General features: G+C 38.7%; 1 non-coding gene across 1 annotated transcript; it reads right to left on the bottom strand.

Moving 5' to 3' along the window:
- Positions 1 to 782: 782 nt before the first annotated feature.
- On the bottom strand, positions 783 to 864 carry trnal-aag. The gene has a single exon. It is a non-coding gene; the product is annotated as a tRNA-Leu (tRNA).
- Between the last annotated feature and the right edge of the window lie 4,909 nt (positions 865 to 5,773).

Below are 5,773 nucleotides of genomic sequence, written 5' to 3'. Positions count from 1 at the left end.
GATCCAATCAGTGCGAAGCCGTAAAATGCTCAACGGAATAAAACTGACAAACATCAGGAATAAAAATAAGGTATTGTCAAAAAACAAAACCCTGGCAAAGGTTTTAGAGCGCAATGTTACTCCAAATTTAAAAATAAATAAATAAAATCAATAATGAACATAACCAGATATCCATGACAGAGGTACCTCCACAGTTTAGGGGAATTATTAAAAAAAAAAAAAAAAAAAGGCTTCAGCAGTACTTTTGTACTTTTATTGGACACATTTATACAGTAATGGCACAGTATTTTCATAATCTGACCAGAGTATAACATGAGTCAATCTTTGACTTTATAAACGAGTAAATTGACTTAAAATCAATTGGTAACCTGATCAATTCATACTGATGATTAGATCATAGATTCTCTTGGTTTTTGGCAGACAACACAAACAACGGATGACAGAGAGATGAAGTAGTGTAAGATGACATTTATGATAAACACATGGTACTATGAAATGTAAAATGACTCTTATTTCCAGCATTACGTCAGGTTGAGTGGCTAAATCTGAACCTGAATAAGATGTTTATAATAAATAATATAATAAATGATTTGGGTAATGGTGGACAGCTTGACTAATCAGAAGGAGCAGATTTATGACTCTTATTAAGACTTTTCTGCTAAAACCTGTTGGAACTTGCTGTATAATTAGCGTCTCGGCCATTGTTAAATGTTAGTGCATTCACAACAAACGTCGATTGGTTGCGTCTCAAACCACTACGCCACAGCTCCTCTCAAAATGTCTGGCAGCGGTGGGATTCGAACCCCCATTCCCAAAGAGACTGGAGCCTTAATCCAGCACCTTAGACCGCTCGGCCACGCTACCTCTGTAATGACAACTTTTTTTTCGAAGTTCTGGAGTCAACGCTTTGCGCTGCTTCCCACTCAATGTCAGTTGAGAGTAATTGTTAAGGACCCAGTAGGTTACATAGTTCTGCAGTACTGCAGCGCCCAGACAAAACTTTGGATACATCCCATGTTAAACCTGTGTGATAAAACCTGTGACACACTTTGAAATCTATGAGTTGGGGCATTGACTATATTGAAGTCAATCTACGAAATATTCACAAGACTGGTTAAAGCGTTTACGTCAAGTGGGACAATACACAGAGAGTTGAAATCAACTCAGCTTTTTGTTACACATTTCAACCACCATGTAGCAAAATGAATTGTAAGTTTCCTCGTTTTCATTGATCGTGTAAATGCACCATTATTAATAATTCATCTGATAAGTACATCCAGTATCGCTATAGTATCTAGAGCCAGTACAATCTGAAGAGTTTGGGTGTTCACAATAGTCGAGGTTGCCTTGTAATACTAGTCTTCTGTACTATGTACAGTATACAATCATTTTCTAGATATTTCTGGAAAGAAAAAAAATAAGTCGTCCTCGCTTCTTGAGCACAATTTAAAACATATTGTTATCTCAACTTACAACCAAATCACAAAAACAAGGAAAGAAGAACAAACAGTAAATGCTGTAAAGTACCTTTGTGGCTTCACAGAAAATAAATCCTCTCCCTGTTGGGTTTGATAAAACGAAAGACTGGCCTGAGAAGAAATAATCAGGAGAGGAGTCGCTGGAGAAAGCTTACCCAAAGACTCCCAGAATCAGAGAGACTCTTTAAAGCCACTTGAATTGTCAGTATTATCAGTGGAGAGATGTCTTTCAAGCTAATCCTATTACATAGCTTGAACGGCAGTCAGAATTTGCAGACTCCAAAGTGTGGTCCTTAACATTATAATAAGTTTATATACCCCCCACATAGGTTCAAGATAAAGTCATCCACATGCTTGTGTTTTTACCATATTATGAAGGTACTTAGAATATCAAGCACTGTGCTGTGTCACACTGTAGCTAGTGGATGTCATACAGACTGGGCAATGACAGCATTCCTCCATCATGGGGACCACACATTGCTCTGGTGGTGTGTGTACAGTGGAGGAGATGATGCGTCTTGCTTATCTGAATGAGTTTTTTGCTTCAGGCTAGAGCTGATTCATTTTTTTTTTTATTATTTCAAAAATATATTTCTAGAAAGCAACGTGGCATCTGGCAGAAGATGAAACACTGATTGCCTATGGGGAACGCAGAGAAATGAAATAAAGAAAGAAAGTGGGGCAAGGCATTTGGAAAAAATAAATAAATAAATAAACATTGCATTAATCAGCTGGCAGTGGTTTTGGACCAGCAAGCTATGGACCACAATGGAACTTGGAATTAGTTGTGGAAGTCAGCTCATTCCAACTGCCCTACTTTTCTCGGGAAACGTGAAACCAGTGCAGGCTGCTCCTTACACCAAGTACATAAATAGCACCCTGAACCCTCTGGGTCCCATACAGTGTCTACAGACATTTTTGATTGTTAGCATGCTACATATATAATTAATAAAAGCTGCTTTCTTTATGCTTTTGTGTAGGTGACAGTTGTGGCCAGAGAATGAAGCTTTTATTATGGGTTTCCAGTAAGACGGTCCAGGACTTAGGGCAATAGCTAAAGGCCACTAATAATCAAAATCTGACAGAACACCTCTACAGAAAGTCTGAAAAACCTAAGACCTTGATTCCTCCTTCTCAAATCCGAGGACAATCTGGTACATGGACTTTGTAACCTAAGGGAAATGTCAAAGCTAAACCTCTTCACAGCCTACATTGCCCCAGTGGCCAAACCTTCAAAGGAGGTGCGGTAAGTCAGTTCAAAAGCTACTTCTAAAGCAGGCAGATGTCGTGGTGTGGGGGTGGTTAATGATTTTGCCCACCGGCAATAAAAATCTACTCAGTGATACATACATTTGGGAAGGCTAAAGTAGTATTTTCTTTTAATTGCTGCAATATATACAGTGGCATACTGCTAGCGTAAAATATGTGCTGCTTGGTGGTACTTTAACATTCCCTAGGGCCTGTTTTCACTGTAAGGAGTTGGCAAAAAAGTTAGTCTAGAACCCATCACTTAAGACTCTGCCACACTCAAATCATTAGAAAGGCTTTATCAGGTGACATAAGAGTAATAGCGTCACAGTGAATTTGTTTACAACAAAATGGCTGCTGTCATAGAATCGAGCTATGCAGGGTCTGCTGTTGCATCTGCTGCAAAAGATACTGGCAGCAAAATAACTTTAACGGACAGACAATTAACTGCATCTGAGGGATTTTAATTTTTTTTTTTGAGAAGGACTCTGGCCTAATTATTCAACACTGAAATATTTAACATTAAAGAAGGGACAAAACACTTTAGAGTGTTGTGTGTTTTGGGTTTGGGTCTGGCGGCACAGTGGGGTAGTGGTTAGCACTGACCACTCAGAGCAAGAAGGTTTTGGTTTTGAATCCACTGGCCGCCGACTAGGGCGTCTCTGTGTGGAGTTAACGTGTTCCTCCCGGTTCTCCAGGTGCTTCCTCCCACCATCTAAAGACATACCTGTTAGCGTTACTGGTGAATCTAAATTGGCCGTAGGTGTGAATGTTTGTCTGTCCTGCTATAAACTAGTGACCTCTCCAGGGTGTCCCCCACCTTGTGCCCAAAGGCAGCTAGGACAGTCCCCCCATGGCCCTCCAGAGATAAAGTGGTTAAAGAAAATGAATAAATGTCAGCATATCTACCATATTTACTATCCAGATACATTCCTGTTTTGGTAAGCTCCACAGTAGAAGCCCTATTCCTGTATTCCAGTATTTGCATATTGTCCTGTCATAATAAAAACCTCCTTATCTGGTGTCTGCATTTTAAAAATCACTAAAAATGGATGTAATTTCCCTTTTCACCGACGCTGGCAAATGCTGTCCCTCTTTCTGACCTACTGTGACCTCATAGAAGAAGGTCTGTATGACTACAACTACATTTACATGCAATGGTAAATATTCAATTCTGAGTCCTCCAAAAGTTTTCTAGAGAAGTTCTGACCACTTCTCAAATACACCTGCAAGTAGTAGGATTTTTTTTTATTGTAAATTTGAACAACACCCACACTACTGCTCTGGTTTTCTAATATCTTTTGTTTTTGTCAGCATACTGATGTACTATGTTTCTTGCCTTTTCCCATTGAAGCCTTGTTTATGCTTTATTAAAGAGAACTAAAGACAATTAAAACACAAGTTTACGACACTCATAAAATAAAAAATAAACTGACTTCATGTATTTGGATTTATAAATATTGGCATTTTCCTTGGGAAATCCTGCTTTGCATGTGTTTTAATAAGTGTCACCAGTTCCTCTCCCTGTTCCTTCATTAACAGAGTTTATGTCACTATGACACGCTTGAACTACACACCACTCACAGTAAGCATCCCAGCAGCAGGCCGAGCTCTCTCTAAACCTCTTTACATTTCCATTTACAATATGATCCTTTGGCTTTAGACCAAAGTGGGGCCGTGTCAGCACACTGTCCACTTAGATGAGCCGTTGAGACGTGTCCAGGAGCCCTTGCGGATATCGAGGATAGCGCACGTGTTGCGTGATGCCTGGAAACAGATGGATCAAACGCAAATCATGTTTACTGTACATGCTGGCTATTTCTGAAATGGAAATTCAAGCACAGGATGTGTAATCTAATCATTGTGATTTCTTTCTTTTTTTTTCAACCATTGACACACATCAGTGGAAGTTTGATTACAGATTTAATATGGACTGTAGCAAAACTCAAAATCGTACTGATTCTCATGCAATTAATAGAATCAAGTAATGCATTAAATGAAGGATTAGAAAGGGACATTAAAAATATCGTCGTTTAAATGTCCATTTTGCAAGATTAAATTGCACACATATATATATATATATATTCGCAGCACCATAGAAGATGAAGAACCTGATTCTTATCCCAGTACACGCAGTTGGCTGGAAAATGAGGACACACTTTGAGTCCTTTGACATGTTTCATACTGTATATTGTCACATATAGTTGTGAGAATTTGGATAACAGTTCATTAGCCCTTTGCAGCTCTGTGCCTTCTGGACAAGGCCACACTGAGACCCCCTAAGCTCATTAGAAAACTGCCGCTGCTTTTAAAGGGGATGAGTGGAGCTGACTTCCAGTCATTACTGAAGCCTACCTCCGCTCCACCTGCTGATAATATATTCCTCCTCTCAATTATATATTTATCTCTTTCCAGGCTCCCACCCAGGTTTTCATGTGGCAAAATCTGTGTTTGCATAATGATGCAATTGCACCCGTTTGATTAAATCTTTGTCCACTTGATCCACCTGTACTGTCTGATCCTTTCATGTGAATCGGTTATGGTGGTTATTAAAATGACTTGCATGTCTGCTCTGTAGAGTAGGATCATGTCAGTTACACTGTCAAACAGATTTTTAGTCTGGAGCTGGATCAGACATTAAACACGAATGAGATAAATAAAATATGGTGATTATACATCAGCATTCAAGGATTCAAGGATTTCTATTTGTCATTCGCAACCACACAGAAGCAAGAGATGGAACAAAATTATGCACTCAGGTCCCAGATTCCCATAAGTAACTATAAAATATAGATACTAAGTAAAAACAGTATAAATAAAAGAATAAAATCAATAAGATAAGAAATAACATCAGAAAGGTTTTACATCAGGTATTAATACTGTTCAATCTCCCTGGAGGAAAATAACTGAAAATGGTTAGATAGATGTTACGTAATTAATCCGTCCAGAGAAAAGTTGAATCTCCAGCGATGGAGGAATCTTTTCATCTACTATGCGATGCTAAAAAATTAAATGGATATATTTCTAAAAAAATTGTGTTCTGGTCC

This window comes from Mugil cephalus, chromosome 5 (assembly GCF_022458985.1).
Source record: "Mugil cephalus isolate CIBA_MC_2020 chromosome 5, CIBA_Mcephalus_1.1, whole genome shotgun sequence".
Lineage (NCBI taxonomy): Eukaryota > Metazoa > Chordata > Actinopteri > Mugiliformes > Mugilidae > Mugil > Mugil cephalus.
Note: the sequence above shows the minus strand (reverse complement) of the source record. Positions and strands in the feature narration are given on the sequence as shown.